Here is a 17,869-nt window from a genome sequence, read left to right on the forward strand (position 1 = left end):
GAATGATGTCTGCCGATACTGATAAACAATTATTCAGAATGATATTTGCCGATACCGATAATTTCATTTTCTTAAGGAAAGAAATTTCTCCCAATTAATGCTATAAATTATACAGGGAGCCTTTAATTAGGTACATAATATTAGAGATTAAAATGATCAAAACTATATTCAGTGCTATATATTTTCAGATATAATAATCACACTCAAAATAAAAATGTTTCAATACAATTCAATTACACAAGGTAGTTTTCCTAAAAACTGTCTTTATGAAAGATTTATTCAAAAACATATATAATTAACAATAAATAAGCTCTGTTTTTATAGCTACCTAACCAACTGTTCACACTGGATAAGTTTCCTGAGGTGAATGCAACATTAAGCAATACACTGTTCACAAGCTGTTTTATTTGACGTCTTTCGGTTGAAATGCTGATTGAGTGATAATATGAGACATGATACATTTTTGTAAGATGTACTGTATCTTTCAACACCTTCTGATGTTCATTCATGTTTATTTCACACTATAACTTGTTTTAAAGTGGAAGAGACTCGCGCTTTGCACTGCCTCTTGAACTGAAGTGCTACAGAGATCTGAACTCCACAAGTAGAAGCATCAAACGGCATTTATTATTCAAATTATGCAATAAGATGGACATTATTTGAGAGCTGAGACCTTGTTTCTAATCAGAAGTAAAAAAAAACACAAAGCTCCTTTGATTATTGGATGGGAGGTTCATTACAAATAATGTTTGGTGATCTAGCAACCCTGGCTTAAAATACAGGTGCTATAGGGTCAAACAGAACTTGTTATTATTGCTTTAATTTGGACAGTCTAAAATTCAACACAACACAAGTTGGTGTCTGACATGTTTTTCCCTTTGATTAACAGGATATAATCAGCCCTGATCATTGTCTGTTTTAAAAGCAATCTATGTCTAATCGCTAATTGCTTTTATCGTCTGATACCGATTATTGGCTCATACATTGGTGCATCCCTAGTTATTTCTGTGGAAATTATTGTCATGTTATTGGGAGTGCAGCTGGACGGTACCATAGCCAACAAAGTGTAAGATTGCAGGAAATGCAAAATGCCAGCTTGGTCTCGATAATGCGTGATTGTGCACGAAAGGGCATTTTGGTTTGTTCTGTTAGATAGACACTCATTTAACTGTACAAACATTCGTACATAGGTAGCTACATAGACAAACAGTTCGTATTAATTGCCGTTTTAAGTCCAAACGTAGTTCGCATGCAGTCGATGTGGGAATGTTACGCCACTTTCCAGATGGTAAAACTCAGTTTTGACTGATTTGCTCTCAGTCCGATGTGGAAGGCCAAACCAGACGGAAATTAAATAATTTAAATAAACATTAAGAGTCGTTCCAGTCTCCTTCTTCTTTTTGTCTTTTTCATGACAGCTGACAGAGCCAACCTGCAAAACAAGAGAGACAAAAACATTCAAGGTCAGTCTTGGTGTGCACTTTCAGCAACTGAACTGTAGTTAAGGACGAGACTTTCATGCACTGGTCAATTTTGAAATGTTGGGCCATTTGGCTTTCCATAATATGTTGCTTCAGACTAGTGGAAAGAAAGCCCAAAATACATGTGTTTACATCTAAACTTTGCAGTTTTATCCCTCTCTATATTCTGAAGTGTTTTACTGGGGGATTTGTTCATAAATTATTCACACTGATTTATACAACATTTTACTCCTAAAAACATGGTAAAAATGTATTTTCGTCTGTCTCTTGACAGTATTTTCTGATTTATGGAGTAATAAACTGAAATTCCCAATCCCCTTTGAAAAAACCTCTAAACAATAATTTTGAACCTGGCTATATCCGATGTTCAGGAAATGTGTGAAAATTAGTGCATGTTTAATTATTATTTATACTTTACATTAAAAAACTTTTTGTAATACGAAAAATGTTTGTAATTGTTAATGTAATCTAGCAGCTGGTGAAGTATGGTGGAATCTAGTTCATTTTTACCCCAATCGCCTGCAATGTTTTGCCTTAACTATATTAAATGATGTATTTCTATCAACTAAATTTTTAAAGCAGCTTTACAGTGTTGGTGAGGAGGATGATGGGATGCAGAGGAAAGTGTGTATGTGTGTGTGTGTGTGTGTGTGGGGAAGAGCAGATCCGACTCGCTTGTTTCTCAGATAATCTTTCTCTTTTTTTTCCCCCATTGACCATACTGCTAATAAATAATGCATGTTTCTCTGTGTGTCCGACCTCTCTCTCTCTCTCTCTCTCTCTGGCAGTCTGTTATTCTCTTTCTTACGATCTCGTTTCAGATTTTCTTCCTTTCTTTGTTGCCCTTCCCCCACTTGATTTCAATCCATGCCTTTTGAAAACCGTTCCTGGAGGATTTGCAAGTGTGTGTGCCAGAAATCAGAGATCGTGGAAGGACGCCAACTTTATCAAGAGCCCAAAAGCGTGTGTGTGTTTGTGTGTGAACGAAGAAATCAACCAACTCTGAAACACACCGTCCCACTACAAACCCAGACATTTGGTTCATACCACTGAGCATCGTATATAAAAATGCCACATTCTTTTAATCACTACATTCTTTTACTTGTAAGTTCATGTAAACGATAAAGCACATGTATTTGCTCAGTTACAGCTCGTCTCGACAGAGAGTCAGAAATGATCATCTATTGAATATTCCCTTTAACTCTCAAACTAATTCATTATATGTTGAACCAGTGAAATGCACTCGTTCTACTCTCAAGACCTTTTTTCTCTTCTCTTTCTGCACTCGGGTCAAAGATATGATGCTCATTCATTTTATTAATTTATTCAAAAATGCATGAACATGAAATTCATACAGAAAATGAGTTAAATACTGCTTTCACTTAAATGTTTTTTTTTGTGGCATAAAGTTGATAATAGATGATGACGACAATAACAGCAACAACAATAAGAAGAAGAAATAAACAAACAAAAGCTGAAATAAAAATTATATTTTTCAATAATTCTGATTTATTTAATAATATTCCAAATAATTATTTCAAAAAAATGGTGAAGCAGTGTTGCTTCGAAATAAAAATACTTTTTTTGCTTAGTATTTAGCATTAATTAATATTTTTAAGGCTTTTATTTTTATATATTAAATTTAAAGTGTTTTATTTTGTTTTAGTAATTTTGTTAGGCATTTATTTATTTATTTAAAAAGATAGTTTAGCTTTAATTTATTGTTATTCCAGTTTTAGTCATTTAATTTCAGTACTTTTTTATTTCAATTACTTGCTTAGGCAAAGTCTTTTTGGTTTTGTTTTGAGTTTAAGTTTTACACTTAATATTTATATTTCGTTTTATTTGAGCTTCATTTGAAGTGAGGAAAACTATTTTTAATAGTTTTAGTTCTAGTAAACGATAACAAAACTGATGAGCAGGAATTCTCATTTTACCAGAAAGTCTTCAGGAAACCTGTTTGAAAACAATAATTTTTGCAATTCCACGTGGTGGCGCTAGTGAAGAAGACATTTAACACGAAAACTAAAAGATGTTAAAGCTGATCATGTTTAGATTGCACTTAATATTTGTCAAGTATAATAATCAAAAACACCCAATAATATCCTCACAAGAAGAGAAGGTGAATCTCTCAGCGATGAGCGTCAGGTTCTCGTGTGAGCAGAAGAATGTCAGATGTGTTGAAGAGCGTCTGATTTAACAAACACAATGAGGAGAAGGGCTCCTATAGTCCTCAGCCAGCAGAAGGGCCCCTTCTGTGACCTCTGACCCCCCCGCCGACACAGGCCTCGTCATGTTTCAAAGCGTGTAATGAAGTGCGTCAGACCAGCATTAAACGGCGCGCACACACACACACACAGCCTCGCTGTGAGCCGAGCTGATGTTTTAATACGACTGTGAGTGTTTGTACGTCTCAGAAAAGTTTTCCAATCGCTTTAATGAACACACTTGGATTACTTTCAGTTTTCTTAAAAGTGCAAATTTAATTAAAACAAGGATTTAAAGTGTACTGAAAAGTTTCCAGTCATTAAAGGAGCAGGAATGTCGTGTTTCGGCCAGGACACGACTCAAGTACGTCACTGCTGTTCATTTTCATTTTATTGACCTCCATCACTTCAGCTCCACACAGAATGTGTGCCAGGAAAGTGCTCTTCACTAGTGACACTGGCTATGTTTACATGCACACTTTTTGGTTCAATCAAACTGAATTCATTACAATTGATGAATCTGATTGTAGTGTTTACATGAAAGCTAAAGAAAGTGATCGGGATGATGCGTGCATTTATATGTCACACACTTCAAATCGGAATAGATTTTTTTTTTGTTAACATGCGCACACTGCTCAAATAGTGAAAGTGACATATTGATAATATCGAGTTTCTCACTGTTTGCACATAATAACCACTCTCCTACATGGTTTCTTTAGTTGTTTTTAACAGCAGAATATTTACTGTTTATGGAAAATTAGGCATATAAACCTCTGCTCATATTTACCACGCAAAAAAAAAAAAAACCCTCCCCGCACGCAAAATATAACAATAAAATCTAATTCAAAGTTGAAATAAAGTCAAATAAAATATAAATATCAAATGAAAATTTTACATACAGAAAATTACATATGTTGCCTTGGTAACTAATTGAAATAAGTTTGATCTGAAGTACTAAAACTGAAATAAAAATAAATTAAAGCTGAATAGAAATATTAAAAACTAACACAAATTACAAAAGCACATAAAATTACTAAAACTAAAATGAAAACAAAGTATAAAAATAAAAACTGATTAAAAAGTGAATTAAAGTGAATAAAATAAAAATATCAGATTAAACTAATAACTTTAAGTACTAAAATTACATGTAAATAAATATAAATTTAAACTATATATATATAATTTAAAAAATACTAAAACAAACTAAAATGAAAAATAAAACTATAAAAACGAAAGCAATTCAAAAGATTAATAGATACTACAGTATAATTAAACAGCTCCACTGTTCACAGCATTTTAAGTGATTTTGCACTTAACATGATTGCTCTGGAAAAAAAAATATTTTGAAAAAATGCCAGCATTCTATATTTATATTCAATATTTAAGCAGAAATCCAACGGCATAAGAAACAATTACTTGGCTCTGCATAGTAAAACTCTGCTTTGATCAAGGCTCATTCCAGAGAGCGATCGGCTGCTGACCCGCACACAGATGCATTATGGGAAAGTTGTTCTAGCTCTGTGCTCATGGCTTAAGTGTGTGATCTGACTTCACCCCAACATCACTACAACAAAAACACTTTTGCATAAAGAAAATCCTATTTATTGCATCGCAACATTTTAACAACAAGCTATGAATTCTAGGGTTTTCCCTAATTGATATAATCCTGAAAGAAAATAAAATGAAAGATAAATATTGGATGATAAACTTAAACTTAAAATAAAAAAAGAATATTAGAAACGTTACCTTGGCAATTAACTGGAATAAAATAGGTTTAAGTTGAAGTACTAGAATTACTAAACAAAAAAAATAAAAATAAATAGTAATAAAAAATACAGTTGAATATAAAATTATTAAAATAACTAAATATATAAAAATTACAAAAGCACACAAAATTACTAAAACAAAAATTAAAAAGAAAAGTAAAAATATGAAAATAAACACTACTTCAAAATATTAATAAATACTATAAAACCACTATACCACAAATCATATAATTTAGCAATGAATTGGGGTTTTGTTTATTGAGATAAAGCTGAACTAAAGTAATAATAAATAATTATTATTAAAACTTAAAAACTACAATTACTAAAGCTAAACTCCGGGGGTGGGGGGGTTTGGGGGGGGGGGTGGAAATCAAAAAAGAAAAAAGAAAAAAAAAGCACTAAACAAAATTCTCAACCTTTAAGGGGAAATTTTTTTTCAAAGCTTATTCAAAATCTTAATAAACACTACTAGAGTAAATAAATAACCCTGAAGTAACTGCATGAAAAGAACAAATGATTCACTGTTAGATACACAATGTTAATTTGAATCACTATCAGGACTGAATAACTGAATACAGAGCTTTATCAGTATGTTTTAACAAGACATGAGGATGAGGAAAAAGCAGGTCTGTAGATTTTGAGGAGAACTACACCCTTAATAGACATGGATGTGGTTTGGCGAAGCACACACTGAGGTCTTCTGGAGCCACAGCGAGAGCAGGAGGTGATCATTAAAGCTTCACTGGCAACTCTTGAAAGGGCTTTTCCACAGCAGGGAGTGATCAATAATAAGAGCTCATATCTTATGTATCAAAACCATTAAACGCATTTGAAATCTGTGCATTTTTGACTCGCCTATTAAGTGCCAAAACCACTGCACTTCATGAGGTTCCAATGCCATTGTGCTTGTTTTTAGACTGCAGCTGTTTTGAGATAATAAAGGATCCAATAATTTGACCTGGATAATGAATGGGGGCTTCTCAAGCTTTCCCAATTCAGACAGGTTTAATGGATATTTCATTAAAAACTTTAAGCTCTGTCGTTAAGTCGTAAGTCTTGAGTCGTTCCAAATCTATATGATTTTTTTTCTTTGGCAGAACACAAACAAATAATGTTTCAGCTATCTGTGTTATAAAACCAATGGGAATTAAAATGTTCAAGGCCCAAAAAGGCCATTCTGAAGCAAAACAATCACTTTGGATAATGAACCAAAACGTCTTTTAACATTAAACCTCATTGTCTCTTCAAAAAATAAAATAAAAAAAATAATAAATAAAATTTCAAGATTTGAGGCTAATGTTGGTTTACACTTAAAAAAAAATGGTGTAGGATCCAGGGTTATTATAAAAAAAAGCTAACTGAAATAAAATACTGAAAAAAAAAAACTATTTTATTAAAACTAGTTGTCAAAACTTCTCATTTTATTTTAGTTTAACTAGAAATAAAAAAATATTTTATAGACATATTTAAAAACAGCAAAAAAATTTTTTTTAAGAAAAATAAAAACTAATACAAAAAAAAAATACAACAATTTTAACTAAAATGAACATGAAAGCAGAAAAACACAAATAAAATCTAATTCAAAATATTAGTAAAGATTATAATTGTACGTCAGTGATACTAAAATCTTTAACATTTACAGAAATTGCTGGTAAATTTTACAAATAAAAAATAAAATAAAAATACATACAGCAAGCGACACCCTGAATTAAACATGAAATGAAGTAGGAAGACTACAATAGTATTTCGTTTTTGTAAAACGTGCTCTAATAATCTCTGCTTTATTCACAACTTCTTCAGGATATATGATGGAGTCTGTGTATGTCAGAACTGTCATTATTTGGCGAACTATCCCTTTAAAGATGGTTTTATGCTTTAGAGAAGCAGCGAAACAACCAAAAATGATTTAAGAGCTTTTTCTTTGGATTAAAGAAGTGATGATCTACATTTAAAATATAAAGAAATATACCATTTACAGACTCGGGACGGTTTGATCAGTCGATGGTCGCTCCGGTCAGCTGGTGGAGAGACACCCTGATGATGGAGATCAATGCGAGAGCAGGATCTGACGCTCAGCCCAGCCTCGGGCCGTCTCTCCTGGATTCCACATCAAACAGCCGCCTGTCAGTCAAACACTAACACGGCTTCGTCTGACACAACAACCCTTTCTGTGCTCGACACCAATGACCTGCTGCTTCGCTGAACACACGATTCGGAGAGCAACGCTGCACGCTTTTCTAGTCTGCATTATCTTTCATAATCTTTACAAACACTGGAGTTCAGGGAAATATTAGCATAAATAATTTATTGCATTTAATGCATTAAAATAACTTGAAGAAAATATATAATGATTTATTTTTTATTATAAAGCATAATGTTCCGGTCCTTGATTCTGATTGGTTGAGCCGCGTTCGAAGCTGTTATGCCAATTACGCTACAAAGTAACAAACACCTTTGTTTACGTTTGTGTTGCTCGGCAACCACTTTGTTGCAACCACAACTGTTTCTGAGGAGCTGCATTGTTTGGTGGAACATTGTTTTTGCTCAGTTTGAGTCTCTGAATAAAATAGTTTTCCTCTATATTCTCACTTAATATCAGCCAGACATGCAGCTAAGGATCTCAAAGCTGTTTTGTCGTTGTGCTTCAGGGGCAAATAAATTTGGGTGTCATAAGCATAAAAATGAAATGACAGCTTGTGCTTGGTAAAAATAGACCCCAAAGGAAGCATATATAATGAGAACAAAACAGGAGCCAAAATGGAGCCCTGAGGAACTCCAAACATCAGGGCGCAGCTGGATGAAGAAAAACCATCAAGACAAACAGAAAAAGTCCTATCTTTGAGATATGATTTGAACCAGTCCAGAGCGCGACCTTGAATACCCACATATTTTTCTAGGTGCGATATAATAATTTTGTGGTCGACGGTATCGAAAGCAGCGCTTAAATCTAAAAGTAGAAGTATCATTGAGTCCCCTGAGTCTACAGTTAATAAAATATCATTTAAAACTTTTAAGAGTGCAGACTCCGTACTATGATGCTTCCTGAAACCAGATTGACATTTTTCAAATATATTGTTTGATTCTAAGAAGCTCTGTAATTGTACTAAAACAACCTTTTCTAAGGCTTTAGAAATGAAAGCCAAATTTGAGATCGGTCTATAACTTGATAAGACGGCCGGGTCGAGATTAGGTTTTTTAAGCAGTGGTTTAACAATTGCATGTTTAAAATATCTTGGAACGGTTGCTGTAAGAAGTGACTTATTTATTATAGCTAAAATACTTGGTCCAACAACATCAAAGACCTCAAGAAAAAACCGAGTGGGAACAATATCAAGTGGGCATGTAGTGGGTTTCAAATGCTTAATTATGTTTTGAAAGGAGCTTAAAGAGATTGTCTGGAATTCATTACAAATTGGAGTGCAGAGATGCGGGACAGATAGGTCATAATTTGAAGATACTATACGCTGTCTTATGTCAACTATTTTATCTGTGGAAAAACCTGAGAAAATCTTCACATACTGCAGCTGAGGCATTCAAAGAAACAGCACTATTTGGATTTAAAACAGAGTTTAAAATGGTAAAAAGAGTTTTAGGTTTATGACAATTTTTTGCAATGATATCTGAAAAATACTGAGATTTTGCCAGTTTGACTGATTTTTGATACCCAATTAATGATTCACGTAGAATTTCAAAAGATACTTGTAGTTTATCTTTTTTCCACTTCCGTTCGGCTCTACGACAAACTCGTCTATGTTCTTGTGTGGTACTGTTTAACCAGGGTTCAGGTTTAGATTTTAGTCGTTTTTCTCGCACAGGAGCCACAGAATTTAAAATATCATTTGAAATGGAATTAAACAATGAAAGATGTTCATCTACATTTGAATTATTTAAGGAGGAATCAAGATTGTACATCAAACAGGCCTCCTTAAAATAAACAGCAAAATCATCATTTGATGAAGGATTAAAAAGCCGAGTTTCCTGTGATAACCTCTTAGATTTCATAGTTTTACCATTTGGAAGAGAGCAAGTGAACATAATAGGCATATGATCTGAAAAACTCAATTCAAGAGTGTCAAGTTTGCAACTGAAATACCATGCAATAATACAAGATCTAAGGTATGGCCTTGTTTGTGAGTGGGACCATTTACCACTTGAATGAAGTCCAGAGAGTCAACCAGACTAAGAAAATCTTTAGCCAGGGAATTTGACTCGCAACAAACATGAATATTAAAATCCCTCACAACTAAAAGCCTATCATATTTAAGAACAGCTTCGCTCAAAAAATTTGAAAAAACCTTTAAAAAGTCCTTGTTTGGTTTCGGAGGACGATAAACCACTGCAATCGATAACTGATGTTTATTTAGCTGAAAGAGTAGTATTTCAAAGCTTGAGTAGGATTCAGTCTTTAGGGTATGACAACAAAATCGGCTTTTGAACACCGACGCAAGCCCACCGCCCCTGCCAGAAGTTCTAGGGCAGTTTAAAAACGAGCAGTTTGTTGGCACAAGTTCGGAAAAGGGGCTTGTATCCCCCGCAGTCAGCCAAGTCTCAGTAATTAACAAAAAATCCAATTTATTTGAGGTAAAGAAATCTCGCAAGATGAATGTCTTGTTGATCAACGATCTTGAATTTACCAAAGCCATCTTTACCTGTACCGAATCGCAGTTCGTCTGTGTAGCACAGCACAGCGAGCGAAGATTGTTGAGATTTACACCCCCGCGGCGAAGACGTGGTGTCCGGAGACGAGGAGAGCTGGAATACTTGCCCTGAGTCACAGGTAAAATCCAATAATACGCCACTTCGAGCGAGCGCCATGATGCAAATCGGCCACATCCCAACTCAAAGCGACCCAAGCCATGGCATGATGGATGTAAGCTTGTTAGATGCAACTTTAATTTGACCGCAATACCCCCTCTTTTCCCCCTTCTTCTGCGGCGCTTCTTTCCAGGAAAGCTCCATAGCAGCTGGCTTCGAAAGGCCGGGACATTCGTCAAGAAGGGAGGGGGTGGGCTGTTACAATTCTCAGATCTCAAGTCAGTGTTTGATACAGCCTCAATAGAGTCTCTTATGTTTAAAAGCAATTGACGGTCATACGTAGTCAATGTAAAAACTTTAGGAATAAAAATAAAAAACCAAGCCAGGACAGAGAGCAGACGGCCAGCCAAGCACACCGGCGCCATCTTTCTTTCACTCTTATCTTATAAGCTCAAATGCCTCATGTAATCTGAGAACAAATGTGTTCACTGTTCTCCAAATAGTGATGAAACTCTGATGTTCTTTCAGTTTGCATGAATGCATTTGGCAGATACTTTATTCAAGGCGACTTGCAATAAATTCAAGCTATACATTTGATAATATCATGCTTTCATCAAACCCACAACCTCAGAGGAAAAGATAAAATCGATAACCAGTCTCTATAGATTTAAATTCTCATGTTCAGAATCTAAAGACTGAAACTCTACAACAGAACTGCACTTTTCTTTCCGACTCAAAACCAACATCTCCCTCTGGGTTTCCCACGATGCATGCTTGTTCCCCGGCTTCTGCAATCTTCCTCTGAAGCGTATGATTAGTGCTTGGCTTCATGTTTGTGGGCAGTGTGGTGTCACTTCATTAGTGGAAACGACGGGCCGTCTGCTTGGGACGGAAACAGAGACGCCTGACCACAAAACACAAAAAAAAAGAAGGCCAGAGAGAGAGCTGGCATTCTGCTTCTGAGGATCATTTACCATTCAATGCAACTTAACCAAACTGGATGGAAGGAATGCCTGAAAAAGACAAAATAAAGCAGGAATGCGACTGAAGAGACCTCATTGTGTCTTTAACAGCTGAATTTAGTTAGAAACGAAGAAGGAGCGTGTCACTGTAGCATACAACTCCAGACATCACCAGATAAAACCAAAACTCATTCCATCAAGAAGATAAACTGTGGTCAGAGGACATTAACACTGAGAACAGCTGATGTTCTGATACTACAAACATCATTCAGTCTGAAAAACGACTTTTTTCTTAAGTTTTTGTATTTCACAATTAATTTAATATCTTTATCAGTAATACCTTACTGTACTATATAAATTACAAAATACAATATATATGAAAATTAGTTGTATTATCTTTAATATATTTTATTTTTAATATGTTTCTAATATATTTTCACACATACATAATGTCTTTACATAAATATTAAAATATATTTTTATTTAAAAAAATTTTTTATTTAAAAACATACTTAATAAAAAAACAAAAATAATAATAGTGTGTGTGTGTGTGTGTGTGTGTGTGTATGTATATATTTATATTGAAGAATAATAAAGATTAATAAAAGATATAAGATTATAAGATATAATACAAGATATAGGATGCCATATATAAGATTAAATATTTTTTTATAAAATTTTTATAAATTTTTTTTTATCAAAATCTATTTTAAAACCATGAATAAAACAAATAACAATAAAAAAAAAACAGAAATAAAACAAAAATATTGCTTCATCACAAAAAAGTCATATAACACAACACTAAACATTAATTCAAGACGGCAGATATCGCATGTTCTATAAAAAGTAAATGTCTGGCACAAGATTCACTCATATGTCAGTATTGATTGCTTGTTGTCTATGCTAACACTAAGCTAGCCGCATGCTACAGTCCTGTAAGTGAGACAGATCACGTTTCAACCGAAGAGTGAATTAATGCATGGAAATTACAGAGAGACTGCAGCGCTCCTTTGCATAATCAGCCTTTAATTGAACCCTGAGCCATATGTGTGCAGAGCATTCTGGGCTCTGACTAATGGGGCATGAGCTGAGTAAATGAAGCGTGGCAGAAGAGAGTAATCTAGGCCTGATATGAGACACGCCGCAGCTCGCTGGATCTGAATCTGTGAGAATCAGCTCTCAGATGTCTGGAAATGTCATGATGACATCGGACATATCAGACAGACTGAGAACGGGAATCCTGTTTTGGATACATCATTTGCAATGCATGATGGGATGAGTAGTTCATCCAGTACATTTATCTTCAATTGTTTTAAATCAGCATGTTGTGATCATTTCAACAGTCTCTAAAGACCTAAATGTCTGTTTTCAGCGTCTCTTAGAGCTCAAGTGATGAAAATGTAGTTCGGCACGACCTCATGCTGCTCCAGTTTATCATCAAGTGTATTAATTAGCCTGTTTTGTGTGTACTTAACGATGCACTCAGTTCAATGATTTGCAAGTCATGAATAAAAATTAGGGAGGAGTCGGAAAGGAGAAATCTGCTTGGGAAATTTGTTGCAAATTTGCATATATTCACAATCTGACACACTGTAACACGTGTGATTTATTCTGCAGCGATGCGGCTTCAGCGTTTAGGGAAGTCCTGCAAAGAATATATTTATATTATTTATGGATTAAAATTATTATTTATAGATTATATTCTCACGCATCACACATCCGCAGGATTGACTCTCTCTGTCCAGAGCCGAGCAGGTCAATATTTCATGTTTCCCAGCATCACACAGCAAAAAATAAGAGGGGCATCTGAAGAGCCGATCAATTATTCACATCCCACGGTGAAACAAATTGAACAGAGGTCAGTCAGTGAGAGAGAAAACCACGGGTCTGAAGACTGTGACTCCGTCAGCGTCCCGTCGGGAATCACAGAAAGTGCAAATATTGTGTCTGTAAGTGGAGAGATTCCCGCGTTTAATTGCATCCCTGCGGTGCTTGCATTATGCAAATGCTGTGCGGGTGGGCGGAGCCACAGGCCTTTGATAAGTCGAGCGCGCTGTGAGTGAATGCTAGGAAAAACACACATTCATTCCCAAGCAGCACTGTTAATTAAAGCTTATCCAGACGCATGAATAATGCATTCATTCCTACAGAATCTCTCGCTCAAACATTCCCGGCGTTCCTCAGAAGGGAGATAAACCCCCGCTGATATCTGCGACAAAACAAACACATCTGTACGTGCAGCGAGCAAAGCCTTCGATTAAAACACAATCGGTACCATTACTGACAACAAACGCAACAAAACGAGAGCGAATAGAGTGCATGAGAGTCCTAGAGAATGATAACGAAGAGTCACATTTCGCCAGAACAACAACAGAAATAAACAAGATTATACATTATGTTCATTATATTTTGACGTGAAATATGATCCAGACATGTCATTTTGCATTTCCACTCACAGTGTCTCTAGAGCTCATTGCTAAAAATTGAATTCAACATTCAATATTTGACGGCTTCCTTCACAATTTAAGCTAACTTTTTTATTGTCAAATCTTTTTTGCATGACCATTTTTAATTGCAAATATAGGTTCATTAGGCAATTCATAGTTAAATGTGACAAGACAATAAACATTAATGATTCGTTTTAAACATATTATGCTTTAGAGTGAATCTGTGCATATTTTAAGATTAAAATATTAGCAAAATAGTTGAAGCTGATTACAATTAATTATTTTTACTGTTATTCTTTTTCTTCATTGCCTTAAAGGGTTAGTTCGCCCAATTTGCAAAATTGCAGAGTCAAGAACCGGTTGCATCAGTTTTCGGATCACCAGTAGTTCTTTCGGACAGTTCGATTCAAAGAAAACGGTTCACCGGTTCTTTTGCGCTTGACATAATGGCTTCATTGGTGATGACTGCAAGCCTTCGGTTTACCTAGCACAGAATCAGTTCAGAATCAACCACCAAAAGAATCAGTTCGGTTCAGACGCTCTGTGAGTCGGTCTGCTTCAAGCTGAATCACACATGCGCAGTATCATCAGCTCCTCGGTTCTCGAATCAGACGCGTCTGACAGAAACGGTTCTTGACTCGTGAACGAGTCATTATCTGGCTCGGCTCGGTGTTCATCTCTCTCTTCACAGCAGTTCAGTCAGTGTACTGTTTGAGTAAATGAATTACTCCGGGATATTGGTTTGTTTTAACTCAGAGGGAGTGTCAGCCACATTAAACAAGTTAACAGCTTAAGTCATTTGTGGATTAATGTGTATTGGAGACGCAAACCGTTTAAAACGATTCAGTTCGATTTGGTGAACTGTTTCAAGAAGATCCGGTTACATCCAGTGATTCGTTTGTGAACCAGATATCACAAACTGCTTTGTTTTGAACTCTCTCACAACAGACACGGAAGAGAAGACAATGCTGAATAAAGTCATAGTTTTTGCTATTTTTGGACCAAAATGTATTTTCGATGCTTCAGAATATTCTAACTGAGCCTCTGATGTCACATGGACTACTTTGATGATGTTTTTCTGACCTTTCTGGACATGGACAGTAGACCGTACACACAGCTTCAATGGAGGGACTGAGAGCTCTCGGACTAAATCTAAAATATCTTAAACTGTGTCCCGAAGATGAACGGAGGTCTCACGGGTTTGGAACAACATGAGGGTGAGTTATTAATGACATAAATTTCATTTTTGGGTGAACTAACCCTTTAAATAATTCCTTTAAATAAAAAGAAAATAATTTTTTGTGAAATGACAACACTTTTATTAAGTTACACAGTGTGCATGACTTTAGATCAAAACAAACTGTAAAATACAGTTTTTAATTATATTAAACAATTTCTACACAATTGGAACATATTTCTCAAAAGTTTGTTTTTGTGTAAAGTGTGTTCATCCCATAGGTGTAATGGTTTTTATACTGTACAAACTGTATATTCTCTGGCCCTACACCAACCCTACACCTAACCCTAACCCTCACAGGAAACTTTCTGCATTTTTACTTTCTCAAAAAAAAAAAAGTGTTTTGAAAAATGGGGACATGGGTTATGTCCTCATAAGTCACCCTCTCCTTGTAATACCTGTGTCATACCCATGTCATTATACAGAGTTGTGTCCTGATATGGCACAAAAACAAGAGCACACACACACACACACACACACTGTCACTCTGTCTGTGGTGATTCTCGTTGTTAAATCAAATGTGGTGAGTAACGCAGACGTGTCGTGTCGACACACAGAACACCAACATCATCAAACGTCTACAGTGTGTGCTTGTTTTATTTGGGTTTGGGAGAGTCTGCGTGTGTGTGTGAGTGAAGCTGCAGCGCTGCGGTTTGACATGCTTCTGCACGGCTGGATAATTACCCTCCACCCGACTGTCTGACAAACACACTGCTGCAACACCTGACAACACACACACACACACACACAAACACTGCCTGTCAATCCATCGCTGATGCCATCCTCTCATTGACTCAATGTTTACATAAAAATTCAAGCATCTTCACCTCCATATCAGGAATGAGGAATCGACTCAAACTTTTCTAGAGCATCAACTCGTTGAGATCTGAGACGAGTGTCAACAGACCTTCTTCTTTCTGTGATACACACTCAAACTCTAATAACCGAGCGAGGAGCGGGATCTGACCGGGCGGCTGGCTCCTCACAGAAGACACTCAGCTCTGCTCGGAGGAGCGCAGCGTTCCTGCTTCGAGAAGCTCATTAGAGGAGAGAGAGAGAGGGAGTGGGCCTTCGCTGTCGCCTGCCTCTTCATCCACCAAACACTTTCATCCGTAAACACGATGCATTATAATTGAGATGCAGCTGCCAAGATGTGGTGATATTTAGGCCTGATCGAAACATTTGCGGCGTCTCTTCACTCACAGATTCAGAGCTGTGATTAGAGAAGAGGAGCTCTAGCAGAGGAGAGATGCTTCGGGACGCTCGTTTGCAGCTGTATAAATAAGACGAGGGAATAATCATACAGCTCTTTTTAAAGCTGCTCCAGTTTGGTTGCAGCTCAGAGACAACACCATCTGTCATCTGAACACACACACACACACACACACACACGTTACAGCAAATAGATACTTTATACCAGCATCCGAATGTAAATGTTTTTGTAGCACAGTGCAATCACAGAGTAGTGTTATGTGTGTGTATTTAGTTTATACATTTCATCATGTTTTATAAATTAACTTTGAACTAGATTTTTTATCAAAAATATATAGTACAGACCAAAAGTTTGGAAACATTACTATTTTTAATGTTTTTGAAAGAAGTTTCTTCTGCTCATCAAGCCTGCATTTATTTGATCAAAAATACAGAAAAAAAATTTATATTGTGATATATTATTACAATTTAAAATAATAGTTTTTTTCATTTATTATACTTTAAATTATCTTTTATTTCTGTGATGCAAAGCTGAATTTTTAGGATCATTATCACATGATCCTTTAGAAATCATTCTAATATGATGATTCATTATCAAAGTTGGAAACAGTTCTGCTGCTTCATATTTTTTCAGAACATGTGATACTTTTTTAGGATACTTTGATGAATAAAAAGTAAAAAAAAAGAAAAAAAAAAGAAGAAGAAAAAAAAAAAAGCTATGTTTTTAAAATATAAATATTTAGTAATAACAATATACACTACTGCTCAGTAATTTGGGGTCAGTAATTTTTTTTTCTTTCTTCTTTTTTAAATATTATTCAGCAAGGATGTGTTAAATTAATAAAAAGTTATAGTAAAGAAAATATATTATTAGAATATATATTATTAGAAATTTTTTTTATTTTGAATTAATGCAGTTCTTTTTAACCTTTTATTGATCAAATATATGAGACAGCAGAACTGTTTCCAACACTCATAATAAATCAGAATATTAGAATGATTTGTAAAGGATCATGTGATCGACTGATGTTACATGTGACACTGAAGCTGGAGGAATGATGCTGAAAATTCAGCTTTGCATCACAGGAATAAATTATTTTTTTTAAAGTATATTCAAATAGAAACTATTATTTTAAGTTGTAATAATATTTCACAATATTACTGTTTTTTCTGTATTTTTAATTTGTCAATTCAACATTAAAAGTTTTTTTTTTTTTATAAATGTTACTTTTACATAAACATACTATTGATATACTATTATAGTTTTTTAAATACATTTTGTAATAGGTTTTATTTTTATTATAGTTTTTATTTAATATTTTGAATTAGATTAAATTTTTTATATGTTCTGTTATCAATTTATTTTTTAATTAGTTTCAGTATTTTTTGGTGTTTTGTCATTTTGATTAGTCTTTCTAAAATGTGTATGTAGTTTTTATTACATTTTAGTTTTTTGTTTATTAAGTTTTAGTTATTTTAGTGAATGAAAATGAGACATTCACAAACTTTAATAAAAAATATATATATATATACATATGAAACAGAGAAACACACTGAAACCGGAGGCTGAGGAGTGAAAGGATCTTATGCTAATGAGCCATTCAGAGCTCCGCCCCCGTCCTCCTCCTCGCATATCATTAGTGCCTCTACTGACCAACAAATTACAGATGAAATCAAGCAGTGCAGCCCCTCTGTGTGTGTGTGTGTGTGTATGTATGTGAGGGAAACACCTGTCTGTGGGAAACACCCCTCCTACACACACACACACGGCTCATCAGATCAAATCCCCTCACCTGCCAATC

General features: G+C 35.0%; 1 protein-coding gene across 3 annotated transcripts in view; it reads right to left on the bottom strand.

Annotated features, from left to right (window-relative positions):
* Positions 1-218: 218 nt before the first annotated feature.
* Positions 219-17,869, bottom strand: part of LOC132103460 (cyclin-dependent kinase 14) — a 176,437-nt gene continuing 158,786 nt past the window's right edge. For all 3 annotated transcript variants that reach the window (XM_059508585.1, XM_059508587.1, XM_059508586.1), the window contains one exon: positions 219-1,432. The gene's annotated coding sequence lies outside the window, so the exon portion shown is untranslated. The remainder of the gene's footprint in view (positions 1,433-17,869) is intronic.

Source organism: Carassius carassius, chromosome 24 (genome assembly GCF_963082965.1).
Source record: "Carassius carassius chromosome 24, fCarCar2.1, whole genome shotgun sequence".
Lineage (NCBI taxonomy): Eukaryota > Metazoa > Chordata > Actinopteri > Cypriniformes > Cyprinidae > Carassius > Carassius carassius.